We start from the raw sequence: 24,497 nt of genomic DNA, 5'->3' as shown, positions 1-24,497 counted from the left end.
AGGTGGAGGTGGTGGATGTAGTGGTGGTGAATGGGGTGGTGGTGAATGGGGTGGTGGTGAATGGGGTGGTGGTGAATGGGGTGGTGGTGGTGAATGTGGTGGTGGTGAATGTGGTGGTGGTGAATGTGGTGGTGGTGAATGTGGTGGTGGTGAATGTGGTGGTGGTGAATGTGGTGGTGGTGAATGTGGTGGTGGTGAATGTGGTGGTGGTGAATGTGGTGGTGGTGAATGTGGTGGTGGTGAATGTGGTGGTGGTGAATGTGGTGGTGGTGAATGTGGTGGTGGAGGTGAATGTGGTGGAGGTGAATGTGGTGGTGGAGGTGAATGTGGTGGAGGTGAATGTGGTGGAGGTGAATGTGGTGGAGGTGAATGTGGTGGAGGTGAATGTGGTGGAGGTGAATGTGGTGGAGGTGAATGTGGTGGAGGTGAATGTGGTGGAGGTGTTGGGTGTGGAGGATGTGGTGGTGGTGGAAGTGGTGGATGTGGTGGTGGATGTGGTGGTGGATGTGGTGGTGGATGTGGTGGTGGATGTGGTGGTGGATGTGGTGGTGGATGTGGTGGTGGATGTGGTGGTGGATGTGGAAGTGGATGTGGAAGTGGATGTGGAAGTGGATGTGGAGGTGGATGTGGAAGTGGTGGTGGATGTGGAAGTGGTGGTGGATGTGGAAGTGGTGGTGGATGTGGTGGTGGTGGATGTGGTGGTGGTGGATGTGGTGGTGGCGGAGGCGGATGTGCTGGAGGCGGATGTGCTGGAGGCGGATGTGCTGGAGGCGGATGTGCTGGAGGCGGATGTGCTGGAGGCGGATGTGCTGGAGGCGGATGTGCTGGAGGCGGATGTGCTGGAGGCGGATGTGCTGGAGGCGGATGTGCTGGAGGCGGATGTGCTGGAGGCGGATGTGCTGGAGGCGGATGTGCTGGAGGCGGATGTGCTGGAGGCGGATGTGCTGGAGGCGGATGTGCTGGAGGCGGATGTGCTGGAGTGGATGTGCTGGAGTGGATGTGCTGGAGTGGATGTGCTGGAGTGGATGTGCTGGAGGATGCGGAGGATGTGGCGGTGGATGTGGCGGTGGATGTGGCGGTGGATGTGGCGGTGGATGTGGCGGTGGATGTGGCGGTGGATGTGGCGGTGGATGTGGCGGTGGATGTGGCGGTGGATGTGGCGGTGGATGTGGCGGTGGATGTGGCGGTGGATGTGGCGGTGGATGTGGCGGTGGATGTGGTGAAGGATGTGGTGAAGGATGTGGCAGTGGATGTGGCAGTGGATGTGGCAGTGGATGTGGCAGTGGTTTTGGATGTGGTGGATGTGATGTATGTGATGGATGTGGTGGTGGTGGAGGATGTGGTGGTGGTGGATGTGGTGGTGGTGGTGGATGTGGTGGTGGCGGTAGATGTGGAGGTAGTGGTGGTGGATGTGATGGATGTGATGGATGTGGTGGTGGTGGAGGATGTGGTGGTGGAGGTGGTGGTGGTGGAGGTGGGGGTGGATGTGGTGGGGGTGGATGTGGTGGGGTGGATGTGGTGGGGGTGGATGTGGTGGGGGTGGATGTGGTGGGGGTGAATGTGGTGGTGGATGTGGTGGTGGATGTGGTGGTGGATGTGGTGGTGGATGTGGTGGTGGATGTGGTGGTGGATGTGGTGGTCTATGTGGTGGTGGCGGTAGATGTGGAGGTAGTGGTGGTGAATGGGGTGGTGGTGAATGGGGTGGTGGTGAATGGGGTGGTGGTGAATGGGGTGGTGGTGAATGGGGTGGTGGTGAATGGGGTGGTGGTGAATGGGGTGGTGGTGAATGTGGTGGTGGTGAATGTGGTGGTGGTGAATGTGGTGGTGGTGAATGTGGTGGTGGTGGATGTGGTGGTGGTGGTGGATGTGGTGGTGGTGGTGGATGTGGTGGTGGTGGAGGATGTGGTGGTGGTGGTGGTGGATGTGGTGGATGTGGTGGTGGTGGATGTGGTGGTGGATGTGGTGGTGGATGTGGTGGTGGATGTGGTGGATGTGGTGGTGGTGGATGTGGTGGTGGTGGATGTGGTGGTGGTGGATGTGGTGGTGGTGGATGTGGTGGTGGTGGTGGATGTGGTGGTGGTGGATGTGGTGGTGGTGGATGTGGTGGTGGTGGATGTGGTGGTGGTGGATGTGGTGGTGGATGTGGTGGTGGATGTGGTGGTGGATGTGGTGGTGGATGTGGTGGTGGATGTGGTGGATGTGGTGGTGGATGTGGTGGATGTGGTGGTGGATGTGGTGGTGGTGGTGGTGGATGTGGTGGTGGTGGTGGTGGATGTGGTGGTGGTGGATGTGGTGGTGGTGGATGTGGTGGTGGTGGATGTGGTGGTGGTGGATGTGGTGGAGTGGATGTGGTGGTGGATGTGGTGGAGGATGTGGCGGTGGATGTGGCGGTGGATGTGGTGAAGGATGTGGTGAAGGATGTGGCAGTGGATGTGGCAGTGGTTTTGGATGTGGTGGATGTGATGTATGTGATGGATGTGGTGGTGGTGGAGGATGTGGTGGTGGAGGATGTGGTGGTGGTGGATGTGGTGGTGGTGGTGGTGGTGGATGTGGTGGTGGCGGTAGATGTGGAGGTAGTGGTGGTGGATGTGGTGGTGGATGTGGTGGTGGTCGATGTGGTGGTGGTCGATGTGGTGGTGGTCGATGTGGTGGTGGTGGATGTGGTGGTGGTGGATGTGGTGGTGGTGGATGTGGTGGTGGTGGATGTGGTGGTGGTGGATGTTGCAGTGGTTTTGGATCTGGTGGATGTGATGGATGTGATGGATGTGGTGGTGGTGGAGGATGTGGTGGTGGATGTGGTAGATGTGGTGGTGGAGGTGGTGGTGGTGGTGGTGGTGGAGGTGGGGGTGGAGGTGGGGGTGGAGGTGGGGGTGGATGTGGTGGGGGTGGATGTGGTGGGGGTGGATGTGGTGGGGGTGGATGTGGTGGGGGTGGATGTGGTGGGGGTGGATGTGGTGGGGGTGGATGTGGTGGGGGTGGATGTGGTGGGGGTGGATGTGGTGGTGGATGTGGTGGTGGATGTGGTGGTGGATGTGGTGGTGGCGGTAGATGTGGAGGTAGTGGTGGTGAATGGGGTGGTGGTGAATGGGGTGGTGGTGAATGGGGTGGTGGTGGTGAATGTGGTGAATGTGGTGGTGGTGGTGAATGTGGTGGTGGTGAATGTGGTGGTGGTGAATGTGGTGGATGTTGCAGTGGTTTTGGATGTGGTGGATGTGATGGATGTGGTGGTGGTGGAGGATGTGGTGGTGGTGGAGGATGTGGTGGTGGTGGTGGTGGATGTGGTAGATGTGGTGGTGGTGGAGGTGGAGGTGGGGGTGGATGTGGTGGGGGTGGATGTGGTGGGGGTGGATGTGGTGGGGGTGGATGTGGTGGGGGTGGATGTGGTGGGGGTGGATGTGGTGGGGGTGGATGTGGGGGATGGATGTGGGGGGGTGGATGCGGGGGGTGGATGCGGGGGGGGGTGGGATGCGGGGGGGTGGATGCGGGGGGGTGGGGGCGGTGGACCTGCTGGATGTGGTGGATGTGGTGGCGGTGGATCTGGTGGTGGATGTGGTGGGGTGGATGTGGTGGTGGATTTGGTGGTGGTGGATGTGGTGGTGGATGCGGTGGTGGTGGATGCGGTGGTGGTGGATGCGGTGGTGGTGGAGGTAGTGGTGGTGTTGGATGTGATGTGATGTGGTGGATGTGATGTGGTGGTGGTGGATTTGGTGGTGGATGTGGTGGTGGATGTGGCAGTAGTGGTGGAGGTAGTGGTGGTGGTGGATGTGGTGGTGGTGGATGTGGTGGTGGTGGATGTGGTGGTGGTGGTGGATGTGGTTGTGGTGGATGTGGTTGTGGTGGATGTGGTGGTGGTGGATGCGGTGGTGGTGGAGGTAGTGGTGGTGTTGGATGTGATGTGATGTGGTGGATGTGATGTGGTGGATTTGGTGGTGGATGTGGTGGTGGATGTGGCAGTAGTGGTGGAGGTAGTGGTGGTGGTGGATGTGGTGGTGGTGGATGTGGTGGTGGTGGTGGATGTGGTTGTGGTGGTGGTGGATGTGGTGGTGGTGGATGTGGTGGTGGTGGATGTGGTGGTGGTGCATGTGGTGTGGTGTGGTGGTGGGTGTGGTGTGGTGGTGGATGTGGTGTGGTGGTGGATGTAGTGTGGTGGTGGATGTAGTGTGGTGGTGGATGTAGTGTGGTGGTGGATGTGGTGGTGGATGTGGGGGTGGATGTGGGGGTGGATGTGGTGGGGGTGGATGTGGTGGGGGTGGATGTGGTGGGGGTGGATGTGGTGGGGGTGGATGTGGTGGGGGTGGATGTGGTGGGGGTGGATGTGGTGGGGGTGGATGTGGTGGGGGTGGATCTGGTGGTGGTGGATCTGGTGGTGGTGGATCTGGTGGATGTGGTGGTGGTGGATCTGGTGGTAGATGTGGTGGTGGATGTCGCGGTGGTGGAGGTAGTGATAGTGGTGGTGGTGGTGGATGTAGTGTGGTGGTGGATGTAGTGTGGTGGTGGATGTAGTGCGGTGATGGATGTAGTGCGGTGGTGGATGTGGTGTGGTGGTGGATGTGGTGTGGTGGTGGGTGTGCAGGATGTGGTGGTGGTGGATGTGGTGGTGGTGGATATGGCGGATGTGGATGTGGTGGTGGATGTGGTGGTGGTGGATGTGGTGGTGGTGGATGTGGTGGTGGTGGATGTGGTGGTGGATGTGGTGGTGGTGGATTTGGTGGTGGATCTGGCGGATGTGGTGGTGGTGGATGTTGTGTGGTGGTGGATGTGGTGGATGTGGATGTGGTGGTGGATGTGGTGGGGGTGGATGTGGTGGGGGTGGATGTGGTGGGGGTGGATGTGGTGGGGGATGTGGTGGTGGATGTGGTGGTGGCGGTAGATGTGGAGGTAGTGGTGGTGAATGGGGTGGTGGTGAATGGGGTGGTGGTGAATGGGGTGGTGGTGAATGTGGTGGTGGTGAATGTGGTGGTGGTGAATGTGGTGGTGGTGGATGCGGTGGTGGTGGATGCGGTGGTGGTGGATGCGGTGGTGGTGGATGCGGTGGTGGTGGATGCGGTGGTGGTGGAGGTAGTGGTGGTGTTGGATGTGATGTGATGTGGTGGATGTGATGTGGTGGTGGTGGATTTGGTGGTGGATGTGGTGGTGGATGTGGCAGTAGTGGTGGAGGTAGTGGTGGTGGTGGATGTGGTGGTGGTGGATGTGGTGGTGGTGGATGTGGTGGTGGTGGTGGATGTGGTTGTGGTGGATGTGGTGGTGGTGGATGCGGTGGTGGTGGATGCGGTGGTGGTGGAGGTAGTGGTGGTGTTGGATGTGATGTGATGTGGTGGATGTGATGTGGTGGTGGTGGATTTGGTGGTGGATGTGGTGGTGGATGTGGCAGTAGTGGTGGAGGTAGTGGTGGTGGTGGATGTGGTGGATGTGGTGGTGGTGGATGTGGTGGTGGTGGATGTGGTGGTGGTGGTGGATGTGGTTGTGGTGGATGTGGTGGTGGTGGATGCGGTGGTGGTGGAGGTAGTGGTGGTGTTGGATGTGATGTGATGTGGTGGATGTGATGTGGTGGTGGTGGATTTGGTGGTGGATGTGGTGGTGGATGTGGCAGTAGTGGTGGAGGTAGTGGTGGTGGTGGATGTGGTGGTGGTGGTGGTGGATGTGGTGGTGGTGGTGGATGTGGTGGTGGTGGTGGATGTGGTGGTGGTGGTGGTGGTGGATGTGGTTGTGGTGGTGGTGGATGTGGTGGTGGTGGATGTGGTGGATGTGGTGGTGGTGGATGTGGTGGTGGTGGATGTGGTGGTGGTGGATGTGGTGGTGGTGGATGTGGTGGTGGTGGATGTGGTGGTGGTGGATGTGGTGGTGGTGGATGTGGTGGATGTGGTGGTGGATGTGGTGGTGGATGTGGTGGTGGTGGATGTGGTGGTGGTGGTGGATGTGGTTGTGGTGGATGTGGTGGTGGTGGATGCGGTGGTGGTGGAGGTAGTGGTGGTGTTGGATGTGATGTGATGTGGTGGATGTGATGTGGTGGTGGTGGATTTGGTGGTGGATGTGGTGGTGGATGTGGCAGTAGTGGTGGAGGTAGTGGTGGTGGTGGATGTGGTGGTGGTGGATGTGGTGGTGGTGGTGGTGGATGTGGTGGTGGTGGTGGATGTGGTGGTGGTGGTGGATGTGGTTGTGGTGGTGGTGGATGTGGTGGTGGTGGTGGTGGATGTGGTGGTGGTGGATGTGGTGGTGGTGGATGTGGTGGTGGTGGATGTGGTGGTGGTGGATGTGGTGGTGGTGGATGTGGTGGTGGTGGATGTGGTGGTGGATGTGGTGGTGGATGTGGTGGTGGATGTGGTGGTGGATGTGGTGTGGTGGTGGGTGTGCAGGATGTGGTGGTGGATGTGGTGGTGGTGGATATGGCGGATGTGGATGTGGTGGTGGATGTGGTGGTGGTGGATGTGGCGGTGGTGGATGTGGTGGTGGATGTGGTGGTGGTGGATGTGGTGGTGGTGGTGGATGTGGTGGTGGATCTGGCGGATGTGGTGGTGGTGGATATGGCGGATGTGGATGTGGTGGTGGATGTGGTGGTGGTGGATGTGGATGTGGTGGGGGTGGATGTGGTGGTGGATGTGGTGGTGGATGTGGTGGTGGATGTGGTGGTGGCGGTAGATGTGGAGGTAGTGGTGGTGAATGGGGTGGTGGTGAATGGGGTGGTGGTGAATGGGGTGGTGGTGAATGTGGTGGTGGTGAATGTGGTGGTGGTGAATGTGGTGGTGGTGAATGTGGTGGTGGTGAATGTGGTGGTGGTGGTGAATGTGGTGGTGGTGGTGAATGTGGTGGTGGTGGATGTGGTGGTGGTGAATGTGGTGGTGGTGAATGTGGTGGTGGTGAATGTGGTGGTGGTGAATGTGGTGGTGGTGAATGTGGTGGTGGTGAATGTGGTGGTGGTGAATGTGGTGGTGGTGAATGTGGTGGTGGTGGATGTGGTGGATGTTGCAGTGGTTTTGGATGTGGTGGATGTGATGGATGTGATGGATGTGGTGGTGGTGGAGGATGTGGTGGTGGTGGTGGATGTGGTAGATGTGGTGGTGGTGGAGGTGGAGGTGGATGTGGTGGGGGTGGATGTGGTGGGGTGGATGTGGTGGGGGTGGATGTGGTGGGGGTGGATGTGGTGGGGGTGGATGTGGTGGGGGTGGATGTGGTGGGGGTGGATGTGGTGGGGGTGGATGTGGTGGGGGTGGATGTGGTGGGGGTGGATGTGGTGGGGGTGGATGCGGGGGGGTGGATGCGGGGGGGTGGATGCGGGGGGGTGGATGCGGGGGGGTGGATGCGGGGGGGTGGATGCGGGGGGGTGGATGCGGGGGGGTGGGGGCGGTGGACCTGCTGGATGTGGTGGATGTGGTGGCGGTGGATCTGGTGGTGGATGTGGTGGGGTGGATGTGGTGGTGGATTTGGTGGTGGTGGATGTGGTGGGGTGGATGTGGTGGTGGATTTGGTGGTGGTGGATGTGGTGGAGGATGTGGTGGTGGATGCGGTGGTGGTGGATGCGGTGGTGGTGGATGCGGTGGTGGTGGATGCGGTGGTGGTGGATGCGGTGGTGGTGGAAGTAGTGGTGGTGTTGGATGTGATGTGATGTGGTGGATGTGATGTGGTGGTGGTGGATTTGGTGGTGGATGTGGTGGTGGATGTGGTGGTGGATGTGGCAGTAGTGGTGGTGGATGTGGTGGTGGTGGATGTGGTGGTGGTGGATGCGGTGGTGGTGGAGGTAGTGGTGGTGTTGGATGTGATGTGATGTGGTGGATGTGATGTGGTGGATGTGGTGGTGGTGGATGTGGTGGTGGTGGATGTGGTGGTGGATGTGGCAGTAGTGGTGGAGGTAGTGGTGGTGGTGGATGTGGTGGTGGTGGATGTGGTGGTGGTGGTGGATGTGGTTGTGGTGGTGGTGGATGTGGTGGTGGTGGATGTGGTGGTGGTGGATGTGGTGGTGGTGCATGTGGTGTGGTGTGGTGGTGGATGTGGTGTGGTGGTGGATGTGGTGTGGTGGTGGATGTGGTGTGGTGGTGGATGTAGTGTGGTGGTGGATGTAGTGTGGTGGTGGATGTAGTGCGGTGATGGATGTGGTGTGGTGGTGGGTGTGCAGGATGTGGTGGTGGTGGATGTGGTGGTGGTGGATATGGCGGATGTGGATGTGGTGGTGGATGTGGTGGTGGTGGATGTGGTGGTGGATCTGGCGGATGTGGTGGTGGTGGATGTTGTGTGGTGGTGGATGTGGTGGATGTGGATGTGGAGGTGGATGTGGTGGGGGTGGAGGTAGTGGTGGTGGAGGTAGTGGTGGATGTGGTGGTGGTGGATGTGGTGGTGGTGGATGTGGTGGATGTGGTGGTGGTGGATGTGGTGGTGGTGGATGTGGTGGTGGTGGATGTGGTGGTGGTGGATGTGGTGGTGGTGGATGTGGTGGTGGTGGATGTGGTGGTGGTGGATGTGGTGGTGGTGGATGTGGTGGTGGTGGATGTGGTGGTGGTGGGTGTGGTGGTGGTGGGTGTGGTGGTGGTGGGTGTGGTGGCGGTGGTGGTGGATGTGGTGGTGGTGGATGTGGTGGTGGTGGCGGTGGTGGTGGATGTGGTGGTGGTGGCTGTGGTGGTGGTGGATGTGGTGGTGGTGGATGTGGTGGTGGTGGATGTGGTGGATGTGGTGGTGGTGGGTGTGGTGGTGGTGGGTGTGGTGGTGGATGTGGAGGTGGTGGTGGATGTGGTGGTGGATGGGGGGTGGATGTGGTGGTGGATGTGGTGGTGGTGGATGTGGTGGAGGTGGATGTGGTGGTGGTGGATGTGGTGGTGGTGGATGTGGTGGAGGTGGATGTGGTGGTGGTGGATGTGGTGGTGGTGGATGTGGTGGAGGTGGATGTGGTGGAGGTGGATGTGGTGGAGGTGGATGTGGTGGAGGTGGTGGTGGTGGATGTGGTGGTGGTGGTGGATGTGGTGGTGGTGGTGGATGTGGTGGTGGTGGTGGATGTGGTGGTGGTGGTGGATGTGGTGGTGGTGGATGTGGTGGGGGTGGATGTGGTGGGGGTGGATGTGGTGGGGGTGGATGTGGTGGTGGTGGATGTGGTGGGGGTGGATGTGGTGGTGGATGTGGTGGTGGGTGTGGTGGTGGATGTGGGGGTGGATGTGGGGGTGGATGTGGGGGTGGATGTGGGGGTGGATGTGGGGGTGGATGTGGGGGTGGATGTGGGGGTGGTGGATGTGGGGGTGGTGGATGTGGGGGTGGTGGATGTGGGGGTGGTGGATGTGGGGGTGGTGGATGTGGTGGATGTGGGGGATGTGGTGGATGTGGTGGATGTGGGGGATGTGGTGGATGTGGGGGATGTGGTGGATGTGGGGGATGTGGTGGATGTGGGGGATGTGGTGGATGTGGGGGATGTGGTTGATGTGGGGGATGTGGTTGATGTGGTGGCAGATCTGGCAGATGTGGTGGTGGTGGATCTGGTGGTGGATATTGTGTGGTGGTGGATGTGGTGGTGGATGTGGGGGTGGATGTGGGGGTGGATGTGGGGGTGGATGTGGTGGGGGTGGATGTGGTGGGGGTGGATGTGGTGGGGTGGATGTGGTGGGGGTGGATGTGGTGGGGGTGGATCTGGTGGTGGTGGATCTGGTGGTGGTGGATCTGGTGGATGTGGTGGTGGTGGATCTGGTGGTAGATGTGGTGGTGGTGGATGTGGCGGTGGTGGAGGTAGTGATAGTGGTGGTGGTGGTGGTGGAGGTAGTGGTAGTGGTGGTGGTGGTGGTGGTTATTGTGGTGGTGGTGGATGTGGTGGTGGTGGATGTGGTGGTGGATGTGGTGGATGTGGCAGTGGTTTTGGATGTGGTGGATGTGATGGATGTGGTGGATGTGATGGATGTGGCGGTGGTGGTGGATGGGCGGTGGTGGATGTGGTTGTGGTGGAGGTAGTGGATGTGGTGGTGGATGTGGTGGTGGATGTGGTGTGGTGGATGTGGTGTGGTGGATGTGGTGTGGTGGATGTGGGGGTGGTGGATGTGGGGGTGGTGGATGTGGGGGTGGTGGATGTGGGGGTGGTGGATGTGGGGGTGGTGGATGTGGGGGTGGTGGATGTGGGGGTGGGGGTGGATGTGGTGGATGTGGTGGTGGTGGATGTGGTGGTGGTGGATGTGGTGGTGGTGGATGTGGTGGTGGTGGATATGGTGGTGGATGTTGTGGTGGTGGGTGTTGTGGTGGTGGATGTGGTGGTGGTGGATGTGGTGGTGGTGGATGTGGTGGATGTGGTGGTGGTGGATGTGGTGGTGGATGTGGTGGTGGTGAATGTGGTGGATGTGGTCACGAACCACTAGGTCCCAGCTTCACAGAAAAACGAAGGTAGGTCTTACCTTTGCATACAACCTTGTTTTCAACCCCTCAAGCCAAAACACTCATCAAAAGCACAGGCTACCAAATTCGCTTGGGCAGCGGAGGCAGCCTGCCGCTTTCAATTTAGTACAGGAAAGTGAGATTGCCAGGTCTAGACGAAATTATTACAATTTCACCCGCTGAGTCTTCCTGCAAAACACTTGCAGAAATTACATTCTATTTTAAAGAATCATGCAGATCTATTCACTCCCCAATCAACAATTGTATATCCTACCACAATTACCCATCCATAGTAACGGCCCTACCATGACTAGCTCTCAAAAGCTGAGTCACATTCAAACTTCTGTGTCCATCGAAGCGCACTTTGGAAAACTACCTCTTACTACAGTATTGCAGAGGCTGCAGTCCCTTAATTCAAGAAGGCCAGCTTCCAATGCCGCTTAGTGAACTAACCAATGGGTTACCAAGAGAGACCCTGTGGAGAAACACGTGCCTCGGTTTTAGGCGCCTGACAGACATTAAACAATCGAGAGGAGTTTGAAGACGCTTCACTTCAAGATAAGCTCCAAATGCTTTCATTCTTGTGCCAATCCTCCCGGCGCTCTTCAGATACTACTAACGTATGAGGGTCTTGTTTACTGAATATTTACATCACCTTGTAATGCCCGCTTAGTACCAGCAACATCTGTGCAATCTTCATCCACAAGTGCTGTGACCTGGCTTTTGATAGTAACAGTACAATATAAATAAAAACAAGCACTCGCCATGACGCGAGTTTTCTCTTTTAGCACGTCCTTTTCAGACTGGGCACCCCGACTTCCTGCTGGGGTACAAGGTTCCTTATATTCTATATGGGGCCATCTGGACCCATAAAGAAGATAAGAAACCTTTTACTTCAGCAGTAAGTCAAGGAACCCAATCTCAAAAGGACGGCGCTTAAAGAGAAACAAGAACGTCACTAGGACCTCTTCTCCAATGGCTGGCCACCGTTTAGGAGGCCAGCCAATGGAGAAGAGGGGAGGGGCTTAACCTCACTAGTGAGGTTCTCTCTATCTCATTAAGTCTCGCCAGCGAGACTGCGCATGTCTGCGCTGCCAACGCAGGCTGAGACCTAAAAAAATACTCCCACCATCAAGGAGCAGACATGGGCTCCCCCGGGACATAGAAATGAGTTGGCCCAAGGGGATGGGTGACCGGGGCCTTTAGAGACTCGGTGGGCGGGCAACACATCCCTCCCCTTAATTGAGATAACAGACCCCATGTGATGAGGGCATCCCTCCCTTTTTTTGTAATAGTTGGCCCAATGGGTCAAAAATGAACACTAGGAGGGGAAGCCCTCCAAATATTAACATCAGGGAGCCACTATGAAGTGTTGCAAGTACCAAGAAGAGGAGATTCAAAAGTAGGTAATAACCCAACTGTGAATTGTGGCCGTCTTTAGGCCTAGGAAGTAAGCACAAACGCACCTTACCAAAGTGGTGCAGTTAATGTTCACTCTAGTTGCTACCCAATAAGGCTGCATGTATTATTTTATTACTGGACCTTCAGAAAAATTGTGCGAATTACTCCAAGTATCCAGGTGGGGGGGAGGGGGTGCGTGCGTGTGTGTGTGTGGGGGGGGCGACGGTGATGTTGTTAGAAAAAGGGCATACACCTAATCATAACTAGGTCCCCTGATTTTAGGGCATCTGTATTATTTTGAGTTTTGTGAACAAATGAAGTTGTAACTTCTACATTTGCATGTTTATTTAACTGATAAACGTGCACATATACTTTGCCGCCTTTCTGGTTTTAGGGCACTAAAAAGCCAAATATAATAAAACAAAACACCCAAATGAAAATGTTGACATTATAACAAATGTTTAGATATGGAGTTATTTAAGGAAATCTCATCCTATTTTGGACTCCCTATGCTGTATGGCCTTCTTTTGAATGATCATCTAAGCTAATTATCTGAATTTTTCAACTTTACAAATAAATACAGACAGGAAACACACGGTCTTTATTTACCTGTAAAATCAGTGAAAACGTAAAACTGGGAGCCATACTCATAACTTAAAGAGGCCTTCCACGACCCATCACCCTAGAGCAAATGTCTATACCACTCGCCCACCCCACTCCGTGTCACCATTCATCACAAAACCCACCTCCCCCAATTGGCACAGAATATTTCCTGCCTGTATCAAGAAGAAAATGTTTTCATTTGTAAAACATACTGCTCCTATTGCCCTCTCCTGACTGCCTCCATCCCCTCTTTGAGGATGGTAGATACCTGAATCTGACCTCCCAACTTTTTTTCGGTCTCGCCTAGGTAGCACATGCGCTGTCTCGTTCGAGATATGCTGTATCTGGTATATGGGCTTTTAGCAAGTCCATCGTCTTTCACTGGTCCCTATGTGTGCCCTTCAAAAATCCTTGCTTTTCTGTTGTGAATCGCTTACATGTGTCCCTCCTCTAAGTGTGTTGGTACCTTCGATGGCTACTGGCCCTATTCTTGCAGGCTTTCAATTCTGGCCATTTAAGTTGGTTTTGGTGCACTCCTTTTTAGGTCGAGCATTCGAGAACTCTTGTATATACTTTAGTACATACTCATATGTGTATGTACATTGTGTGCTCTGGAGATCAGCCCTAGGACTTGTCTGTTTCCACATAGGGACTTTTTTCTGTTCAACTGCCTATTTAACTGAGTTGATAGAAATCGACCACCAGTAGAAAGGTCAGTAAAATACCAGAATTGCTTTCTGCTGAAGGACTTTATTTATTTTTTCTGGCAACTGCCTCTATTTAACTTTCTTGATAAGAAACGACCAGCAGAGGTCAGTAAAATACCTTAATCACTTTAGCATTCTCTAGATTCCAGTCTATAGAAATTGTTACCCACGAGCACCCTAAAAAAATAATATTTTTTTCAAATCTTGTATTTCCAGTGACATGTCCACCAAAGGCACTGGTTTTATATTAAAAACAGAGCTTTGGGCTATACCATGTCCCACTGAAAGGCAATATTTCTCTACATGTGTTCCCATACATGGCATGTCACGCAGTTTGGTGCTTACTTTCCTTCTATGTTAAAGAACAGTAGATCAGTAGATCCTCCTAGGGGACCTCAACTTCCACCTGGAGAACAACAAGGACCGCAACACCGCCGCCCTGCTGGACAACCTCGCAAACCTCGGACTCAAGCAACTGGTCAACACCCCCACCCACTACGCCGGCCACACGCTTGACCCCGTCTTCTCATCCAGCAAGCACATCGCCTTCAGCCACTCCACCGGACTTCACTGGACCGACCACAGCTGCGTCCACTTCAGCTTCAGAAAAACCACCACCCACCACCACCCGCAACAGGTTCCTCACAGAAGCTGGAGCAAGATCACCACCGACCAGCTCACCACCTCCCTCAGCCAGAACCCACCTGCCAGCACACCGGACCCCAATGAAGCAGCCCGCAACTTCACGCAGTGACTGACAGCCTGCGCTGACTACCTCGCACCACTGAAGAACCCCCCCATCAAACCCAGAAGCAAGAAGGCCCCCTGGTTCACCGACGAACTCAAGGACTCCAAGAAGACCTGCCGCACCCTCGAGAAAGCCTGGCTCCTCGACCGGACCACTGACAACATGACCGCCCTCAAACACGCGACCCGCAAGCACCACCAGCTCATCCGCACCACCAAGAAGAAATCACTGAAGGATCGACTGGACAACAACGCCCACGACAGCAAGGAACTCTTCAGCATCGTCAAGGAGTTCTCCAACCCCAGCAGCAACGACATCACCCCTTCACAAGATCTCTGCGACTCCCTCGCCTCGTTCTTCCACTGCAAGATTGCCAACAGCTTCGGCACACCATCCTCGCACCCTACCGTCGAACCAACGCACCCTGCCACGACCCTCCACACCTGGACCGCAGTGACCACCGAAGACACAGCCCGCACGATGAACACCATCCACTCCGGATCTCCGACTGACCCCTGCCCCCACCACGTCTTCAACAAGGCCGACTCCACCATCGCACCCCAACTCCGAGACGTCATCAACACCTCCTTCGATACCGCCACCTTCCCGGAGAGCTGGAAGCACGCCGAGCTCAGCGCCCTACTGAAGAAACCAACAGCGGACCCCACCGACCTCAAAAACTTCCGCCCCATCTCGCTCCTCCCTTTTCCTGCCAAAGTCATCGAGAAGATCGCCAACAGACAGCTTGCCGCCTTCCTCGAGACGAATGGATCCCTCGACCCCTCGCAGTCCGGCTTCAGAGCCAACCACAGCACCGAGACCGCCCTCATCGCAGCCACCGACGTCATCCGAGCCCTTCTCGACAACGGGGAAACAGCGGCACTCATTCTCCTGGACCTCTCCGCCGCGTTCGACACTGTCTGCCACCGCACCCTAGTCCAACGCCTCAGCAACACCGGCATCCAAGAGAAGGCATTGAAGTGGATCATCTCGTTCCTCGCTGGAAGAACACAGAGTCCGCCTCCCCCCGGTTCGTTCCGAGGCCACCGAAGTCATCTGCGGCGTCCCGCAAGGATCATCACTCAGCCCCACCCTCTTCAAAGTCTACATGAGACCTCTCGCAGCCATCGCACGCCAACACAACATCATCTCCTACGCCGACGACACCCAGCAGATCCTCTCCCTCACCAGAGACCCCGACACCGCCAGAACCAGCCTCCACGAAGGGATGAAAGACGTCGCCGAGTGGATGAAGAACAGCCGGCTGAAACTGAACTCAGACAAGACGGAAGTCCTCATCCTTGGACCTTCACCCTCTGCCTGGGACGACTCCTGGTGCCCCCCAGCCCTGGGAACCGCCCCCAAGCCGACAGACCACGCACGCAACCTGGGCTTCATCCTGGACTCCTCCCTCACGATGACCAGACAAGTCAACGCCGTCTCCTCTTCTTGCTTTCACACCCTCCGCATGCTCCGCAAGATCTTCCGATGGATCCCGACCGAAACCAGGAAGACGGTCACCCAGGCCCTCGTCACCAGCCGGCTGGACTACGGAAACACCCTCAACGCCGGAAACACAGCCAAACTACAGAAAAGACTACAACGCATCCAGAACGCCTCAGCCCGACTCATCCTGGACATCCCTCGACGCAGCCACATCTCCAGCCACCTGAGGAACCTGCACTAGCTCCCCGTCAACAAGAGGATCACCTTCAGGCTCCTCACCCACAAGTCTCTCCACAACCTAGGCACCAAGTACCTCAACGACCGCCTGACCTTCCACACGCCCACCCGCCAGCTACGGTCCGCCAGCCTCGCCCTCGCCGCCTTACCACGCATCCGAAGAGCCACCGCCGGAGGCAGATCCTTCTCCTACCTGGCAGCCAAGACATGGAACTCCCTCCCCATCCACCTTCGGCTGACCCAGGACCACCTCGCCTTCAGGAGACAACTCAAGACCTGGCTGTTCGAGCAGTAGCGGCCCCCTTCCCCCTAGCACCTTGAGACCCTTCCGGGTGAGTAGCGCGCTATACAAGTGCTGTGATTGATTGATTGATTGATGTTTCAGCACCCAGGCTAATGTGCTGCATAGCTAATTACATATAAGGCCCAAAAGCGAGACCGATTGCATTGCAAATGCTTGTTTTTTTTTTAACTGGAGGATTTCTTTGTTCACACTGGTTACTTTGATTGCATTAGCTCAAAACAAAAGCACTCCACTGACGGCATCATTTAAAAAAAGAACTTTAACACACACAGTAGTCACGTTTTATTTGTTGGGTGCGAAACACACTGGTTACTTTGCCGTGGCCCAAAAAAAAGCACTCTGCTGAAGGCATATATATATTTTTTTTTATTAAACACACAGCATTCACGTTTTATTTTTCTTAACAAAAAATGCACAGGGAGAGCAGATGCTGAGACCCCGTCGAACAACACGTTGCTACTGAACGTGAAGGAGGTGGTGGCAAGAGACTAGCCGCAGCTTTCCTCTCTCACCCGTAAGCATCTGCCTCCTCTTCTGCGCTTCTCCTCCTCCAGCCTCATTTGCTCCAGAGTAGCAGCTGGTCAGCCACTCGGTTCCCTACCCCACCCTGTCTCTACTCCCCTACCTGGACCCTGCAGGCAACAAAAACTAAACACCCATAAAAACCACACCCGAAAACACCGGCCAGGAAAGCAGACCAGCACTTCCCCACTCCCCACCTGGTGAAGCTCTGACTCCGGTGTCTTAGCATTGAGTCCCCTCCCAACGGAGCTAGTTCTCCCCACCCCCCCCCCCCCCCAGAAACTCTGAATAGTTTCAGGGTTCTTCTCCTCATCCTGGACCCCTGCGGCTCAAGCCCAGGTAAGCATGCTATGGGCAAGCTGCCTTAAAGTAACCACAGCAATGCACTGCGAGCCGAGAGACCACATTTACTCCAGCCTGGCCGGAGTAGGCATCTGCCACATACAAACATGCCGTGCATGATGATTCGTTGGGTGCTTAATCATTGTCAGCAGGACGGCAGTGCGTGATAAGGAGTTAGGTGGGGGGGGGGTAGGGGGTCAGCATATTTCTTAAAATTGGATCATAGTTGTATTTTATTGTTATCCTATAGTTGGAACAACTTATTCTGCACGCTTCCGAAGGCAACTTCTAAGTCACATACATGTAGATTCAATGAGTAACTGAGTAGATGGCGTTTCCAGGCAAGTGACATCTAATCACTAAGAGGAAAAGTGTCTTTAATGGGGAAAAACTGTGGAATTCCAGCCTGTGAAAATCCAATTCAACTGTTTGCGCCACCGGCAAGAGATGATCAGTAGCACGAGAATTTATGGTAGACGCTTTCTAAAGGCAGCTGAACTATTTTACCCGATTATATACTGTCAGAACGTTAAACTATTCTGTGTTTTAGTCCATTTTCACATGATGTTTACTTTTTTTTTCGCAGTTTTCTATATAGCTTGAACTCGACCAGAAGGTATTGGAGCATTTTAGAAGAGCAACACTTACATTATACAAGTTCAAGTTTATTTTGTTTTAGGAATAGGGATTTGGTGCCTTGGATATGACGCAGGAGGTGAGCAGAACAGGCTGTTAAAGGGGGGGAGGCGGCAATACGGAGTTCTCCTTCCCCCAACCCACCAGATACTGCCAGTTGTTCCGCGGTGGGGACGGGAGGCCCCGGGAGATGGGCGTGCCCTGCCGAGGGGGATGCAAGTGCTCCAAGAATACATGGGGCCCTGGGGCGGAGGGGGGAGGTACTTGCGAGTTCTCCCTTTCTCCAGCCTAGCTAAGATTTGCGCCCCCCCCCGGAGTTGGACGGAGCTATCTCCACCCCCCCTCCCTCCCCCCCCCCCACTCTGTGTGGAATACGAGAGGACTCCGGAACTACGTGAGCCTGATCGGGAGAAGGGTGCAAGTACCCACAGGAGTGAGTCCCTGAATCGGAGGGAGATTGGGGTCGGCCCTGTGAGGAACTGGCTCCCTGGGAACTGGGCAAAGCTCGTCTCGCCGGACCTCGTGGCTGATCTCCGTGCACCTGGAGCCCTGTGTCTGTGGACCCCATGGAGCATCTGACTGGGAGTGGGGAGGCTTGGAGTTCGCTAAAGCACTAGAAGGGAACCCTGCTAGCAATGGATCACAGGTCAACACCAAGAGAGCAATCCTTTCTCCAGCTCTGGCCGTGGTGGTGCTTCAGCTGTCGGATCCTTCTGTCCAGCAGGGGAGATCACAGTGGATCCAACTGCCCCAGGCCCTGCACAGCAGACAGGCCCTTCTCTCTCAGTGCCTGGCAAGACTGGCCTGATTCGCAGTTTTGGAGACCATCGTAAACCACTGCTGCCGTTGGGGCGCTAGAGGTGGGGGGCCCAACAGGGGCTCCCGGCCTTAGATGTTGGTCTTTGCCAAACTCTTGCCCGCTGGTGCGAGGTGGCTGCCCGTGTTCCTGTTGTCTTGTGGCCTGTCCCAATGGACCCAGGGGAGTGACGCAGGCTCCTGTGCTCCTGGCTGGGCCCAGCTTTGGCTTTCTGAGACGGTTGGCTCTCCGGTCTGCTCCATGGAAGTGCCTCCCTAGTCCTAAACCCTTTGCTGCTCTCCCTCTTCAGGCCGTCCTTCCACGCAGACCTACACCATGTCTGTGAATAGGTAATACAAAAAAAAAAAAGAATCAGTCACTTAAAGACATATTTGTGAAACAGAGAGGGGTCAGATGATAGACTGTCTTTGACTATGGCAGAGGACAGGGGTGGACCCAGAGGAAGGAGAGGGTCCGTCGCCAAATCGTTCTTAGAATTTCTTCGCATCCCTCAGAGGAGATCGACAGGCTATGAAGGCAGAGCTATCCACAAACCTCAGGGAGGTTCGCCAGCACTTGGAAGAAGTGGGTTACAGAGTGGCCGCCATGGGAGGACTGGGAATCAAGTAGTGAGGAGGAGATAGAGTGGCTAAAACAGGAGGTCCTGCCCCTTAAGGAGCGACACACAGACATCCATTCCCACAATTAAGACCTAGAAAATCTTTCCCACCTGAACAAAATTCTCATACGGGTGGTGCCAACTCACACCGAGGTCCCGGATCTCAGACTATGATACAGCTCTTTTCTGACGCATCCTGGCCCTCCCCGACGAGGCGACGTTGCAACATGATGGAGTACCACAGGGTGGAGGGGTGGGCCCCAAGCCGGAAAGGGCCCCTCTCCCTGACATTTTGGTCTACGTCCATGACTTTCAAAACAAGCATTTGCAATGCAATAGGTCTCGCATTTATGCGAGTTTAAGCTATTGGCATTGTAAATGACAATGCCTTTTAATTAGGTTTTAAAAACGAAAACAAAAATAAAAGGCAATGCTAATTGCAATGTCAATAGCTCAAAATTGCATAAATGCGCAACCTATTGCATTGCAAATGCTTGTTAGGTTAGTGAGTAGAAACGCGCCTTTTCAGCAAGCGCTGCAAATTAATTAAATAACCAAGAAGCTGACACTTTTAATGTTACTGATAAGCTACTAACTCGTATTCACTGTAACGCACGCTTTCACTGTCACAAAATGTCACAAAAAGGATCTGAGAAAACATGGACAAATATTGTATTACTGCATCGGACCTTTCACAACTGAGACCGCTGCACAGGGAGCGTCCTATGCTGGAGAAAGGGAAGAGGTTGAGAACTGACACCAAAGGAGAAACATAATGAAATGGCATTGCGAGGAAAGAAAGTGGCCGATGCAAGAAGGCAGAATACAGAACATGACAACTGATATAGTTAACTTTCTAGAACACTGCAATTGGACACCGTACTTACAAAGAGCAAAACTCACCATACTCGCCGATGCTATAGAACACAAAATAACAAACCTTTTATATACAAGTAAAGTAGACACACTGTAACACACAAAATTAAGGCATACAATCCAGTCGTAAGAGTAAGGTGAAAATAAAACTCCTCCATAGACAGCAGCTGCAAAATAAAGGTCCAAATACAAAACAAACAAATCCCCGCCGGGCCGCCGCGCTGCCTGCGACGACCCGGAAGCGGTTGGGAAGCCAGCCAATCACAGCCCCAACCGGAAGTCCCGCCCCATCGCGGCGAGAGGGAGCGAGAGCTGCCCGAGGAGCCACGAAGGCTCCGCATTGAGTCCCGGTCCCGAGATGGGGGACCGGGTGAAGAGCGGCCGGGCGCATGGGGAAGGCGGGGCTCTCATGTGGTGAGAGAGCCCCGCAAAGCGCTACCGCCGCCCGAGATGAAGATCCGCCGCCGAGCACCGCCAGAACAGGTAAGTGTGTTGAGTGAGAGGAGGGGTGAGTGGGGGTGGGGTGTATGCGCGTGTGTCTGTTTGAGTGTGTTTGTGCGTGTGTCTGTCTGTCTGTCTGTGTGCGCGTGTGTATGTTTAAGGGGGGGTGCGTGTGTGTATATGCAGTGTGTGTATGGCTTTCTTTGTGCGCATGCGTGAGTGACGACGTGCGCGCTCACGAGGTCGAATCTCGGCCTGCAAATGCGCGTGGCACTTTGCTGTCCTCATTCCCCGAAAAGTAACTACTATAGTTGTCTCGCTAGACGCAAAAGCTTTGCTTTTGCTTTCGTCTAGCGAGACCTAAAAAGGAGGACATCCTGCATAAAGCCAGAGCCTCGCAGCCAGTCCAGTTTAGGAGTCACTCACCTCTACTGTACCAAGACCACTTAAAGATCATCCTACAAAAGCGCTGAGAGCTCCGCCCATCACCGAACATTTACCCAAAGCAGGCATAGCATACTCCCGGTGTCAGCCCTTCAGGATTATCTTTTGCCTCGATGGAACGCCAACTAAGATCCCTCAAAGAGGCCTGTTCAATACTCGACATCACTGAACCACTGGATGAGCCACGAAAGGTCAAACCACCCCAACAGCAAGACGCAGAGGAGATCTGGATGGTGATGGAAGCACTAAGGTGGCCCCCACCAGAGCGAAACTGGATTCAGAAACCATGGCCAAAGAATGACAATCCATACTTAAAACACTTTCTGGGGAGACCACCAACTCTGAAGTTTCATGAAGACAAAGTGACGTCCGCAAAGAAACCTTTTTGGATGCTCTATTCTTCTGGGTGTTGTAAACTCCCGAAGCGGCTACTGTAGCAACTGGACTGTCCACGATTGGACAATGCTCCACAAGCATTGTTCTACTATGACGGACTACTGTCACTTTATGTTCCATTTAATGATTCTGTTAACCTGGGGTTTTCTTTCTTTTTACTCCTCTGCCCCGACCAAATCCGGTACGCCCCCCACAGAGGTGTTCCAGTAACTCTTTATTGCTTGCTCTCTCTGTATTTTCAATAGGGCCTCGGTGTGAGAAGTTGGCCTGATACGTGATGTCCACTATTCTAGTGGGCACCTTGTATCAGTCCAAACAACCCTTATGGTGATGGTTGTAAAGTCAACCTTATAGACCAGCTATCCTAGTGGTAGCATGGACAAAGCAGTCTTAGGCTAAAATCAAGAGGGCATGTGAAGCCAGCTGTTTTACCATATGTAACCCCTTTAATACCAAATGAAAGGACACCACACAGGTTATATATATAAAATATATATGTATTTATTACTAAATTAATCCTCTGAACTCTTTATGAGATCAGAGGCACAAGCACATAACAAGATACTTAATTATCATACAATACGTTGCACAAAATACAGTAATGCCCATGGGGCACTTCAAACCATATACTAAAATAGTGGTATAAGAACCACGTCACGAACAAAGGATAGGCCTAGGGCCTGGAGAATCGCTGGGGCTACGCTGTACTACCAAAGGTTAGGGAGCAGGAGGCCCACGGGATGCGCGTGCAGTCTTTACACACACGCGAGTTACCATAGAGTTAGAATGGGAACGAAAGAATTGGAAACTAGTTCTTTTAGGTCACTTCCGGATGGACTAGGAGAAAGCTACTTGAAAGTTAGACACTAGGATAGTAAATACCTACAGGAGCACCGAAGTACTCGCGTTACCTCACCCACAGGAAGCGGGTGCATAGGTGACAAAGTGTGTTGGGTTTCGTCGCTGAATCCTATGGAGCCTTGAAGAAAGATGCTGCAGGCGACCAGGAGAGAAGTGTCCGGTTGGATCCAAGGGTGGATCGAGGATGAAGAGTACATGATAGCAGAGGGGACAGAGTCTGGGTCACTAGCCAGTGACCAGGATGGAACCAGGAAGGAACCAGGCGATGTCGCGAAGCTTGTCTCTGCAGCCACGTGGACCAGGAGGTGTCGGCGACGACCAGGAGCTGGATACGGACTGTCCCACGAAGGCTCTCGCTGTCGGCTTCCGGATTGGAGTCAACAAGCCTTGGCAAAGGCACCCCATGCAGGAATCGAAGATGGCTTACGGATCAGACCAGCAAGGTCTGATGGGCTTCTCCTTTTCAGGGAAGAAGGGGCCAGTCTGGAGCAACCAGACCAGCGGTGTAAATCAAAAGGTTCGTCGTCACAGAGGCCACTAGCCAACGGGCAAGTGACCGGACAGACACGTCGAGCAGAAAAATGCAGAAGGGCCCCACGCAGAACTCGTGGAGTGTGGAGGGCTGATCTTCGGTGCAGTTGTTGCTCGGGGCTGGGGCTTCTCAATCCCCAATGCACAACTTCGAGGGTGCCTCAGAAGTTGCACGGAAAGCAATTCGATGGCTTTCCAAGATGGCCAGTCCCACGTCGCCTCCACGGGTCTCAGCTCTGCTGTGACTGTAGATCGGGCTGTTGGAAGTCTGGAAGTCCGGGTCTTGCCCCAGCTGAGTGATCAGCCAGTTGTGTCAGTTTGGATGGCCAGCCAGGGGTGGCAAAATATATGCTGCAGCCCCTGGTAGGCCTTGGGTGCACCTATAGCCAGGGTACCTATGGTACACTATACAGGGACTCACAAGACTGACCCAATTCCCAATAGGTGATGTACCTAAAGTACATGGTGTGAATTTAGAGAGAGAACAGCAGGGCAGTGGGTCTGATCAGCAGGCCCACAGCCACATTAAGTCGAAAACCAGTGAAGCAAAAAAGCAAAAAGTGGGGTGACCATAGGAAAGCAGATCCTACTCTCCTACACTCCTAGTCAGGTGCGCCACACAGCACTCTCAATCCCAGACCCATGAGCTGAGAATTATAAATAATCAGCCTTAATGTCCGGGGCTTATATGAACCTAGTGAAGCGCACAGCAGTGCGGTCTCTCCTGGAGCAATCTGGCAGGGACATATGCTTGCTCCAGGAGAACCAGCTGCTACCCAAAGACAGCTCCTGCATGCACTCCTGGTGGTTTACGCATGATTTGCTTCTCTGGAACCTCAAAGAAGAACGGGATAGCAAACTAATATACACGATTGCAGAAACTAAGGTGCGCCTGCTTGTGGTTAGAATACAATGGGGTGCCTTTAACTTCACCTTGGTCAATATATACGCTATGAATGAGCAGCAGGAACCCTTTATTTTGAACGCTCTAGCAACAGCCCTCTCTACCCCGGATGCAGCCATCCTGATGGGGGAGTGAATAGTAAATCTGGTAATGGACTCCACTCTAGATCACTCCAGCCAACGCTCCTCTCAAATGGGACCCTTCATGTCTGACTGCCTCCAATCGCTGGCAGACGGAGAGCTATGCGATATCAAGCATCACCATCATCCCTCTTCTAGGGACTATACCTTTTATTCAGCGACACACAAGTCATACAGCCGCATTGATCCCTCCCTCATGTACCCTGTCCTTGGAGTTTACGTCAGATAGGGGAGCATAGAACCAGATCCTTTTCGGACCACGCCCCCATCTCTTTCACCCTGCGTCCCAATATCTCCTAGCCCCATGCCTCACACCGACGACTCGCGATGCGCTGCTGCAATCCGCCTCCACGGTAGAAGCTGTGCAAACGGCACTAATGGATTACCTTCGCAACAATGAGACCTCCCCCATCGCCGATTTAGAAGGCTTTAAAGCTAGTGGTGAGGGGCGAATTTATCACCCTCTTGGCAGCCGAGAAATGGGTCCGTTGTGAGAAGCACAAGCAACTAGAACAGGAGGTCTCAGAGTTAGAGTCCATCCATAAATGTACAGGCGCCCCCATGGTCCGGTGACTCGCTCCTGTCCCTCAGGCTGAGTGGTCGCTCCCCAGTGTCCCCTCGTGACACTCGGTATCGTTGTGCTGCTTTTACCGTGATCTCTACCTAATTGCATTTGCCTGCTGTGTGCCTGCCTGCCGAGCTGCTGTACTAGTTAATTAATTAATTAATCGTGCCGCTTTCACCGCACTCGGTAGCGCTGTACCGCTTTTGCCATTGTTTTCTGCCTAATTGCATTAGCCTGCTGTGTGCCTGCCTGCCGAGTTGCTCTCTTAGCTATTTAAATAATTAATAGTGCCGCTTTTCACTATATTTGCGCGCTCTGACTAGCGCGACGCTGTGCTCCCCCCTCCGCCTCCATTTTGTTGTTGTTGTTGATCCCTGGAGCCCGCCCCGCCTCCCAGCTGAGCAACCCTCCCACAGACCTGATTAGCGCTGCAGAACCTTAGAGCGCCGTGACTCGCTCCTGTCCCTCAGGCTGAGTGGTCGCTCCCCAGTGTCCCCTCGTGACACTCGGTATCGTTGTGCTGCTTTTACCGTGATCTCTACCTAATTGCATTTGCCTGCTGTGTGCCTGCCTGCCGAGCTGCTGTACTAGTTAATTAATTAATTAATCGTGCCGCTTTCACCGCACTCGGTAGCGCTGTACCGCTTTT

The 24,497-nt window shown here is 54.4% G+C and overlaps 1 protein-coding gene and 1 pseudogene across 1 annotated transcript in view; one reads left to right on the top strand and one right to left on the bottom strand.

The window, feature by feature from the left end:
- URI1 (URI1 prefoldin like chaperone) overlaps window positions 1-24,497 on the bottom strand; it is a 369,284-nt gene that overhangs the window by 318,442 nt on the left and 26,345 nt on the right. The gene's annotated exons all lie outside the window — the stretch shown is intronic.
- The window catches only part of LOC144799246 (insulin receptor substrate 2-like), a 48,554-nt pseudogene that overhangs the window by 5,020 nt on the left and 19,037 nt on the right, over window positions 1-24,497 (top strand).

The sequence above is a fragment of the Lissotriton helveticus genome, chromosome 12 (genome assembly GCF_964261635.1).
Source record: "Lissotriton helveticus chromosome 12, aLisHel1.1, whole genome shotgun sequence".
Taxonomy (NCBI): domain Eukaryota; kingdom Metazoa; phylum Chordata; class Amphibia; order Caudata; family Salamandridae; genus Lissotriton; species Lissotriton helveticus.
Note: the sequence above shows the minus strand (reverse complement) of the source record. Positions and strands in the feature narration are given on the sequence as shown.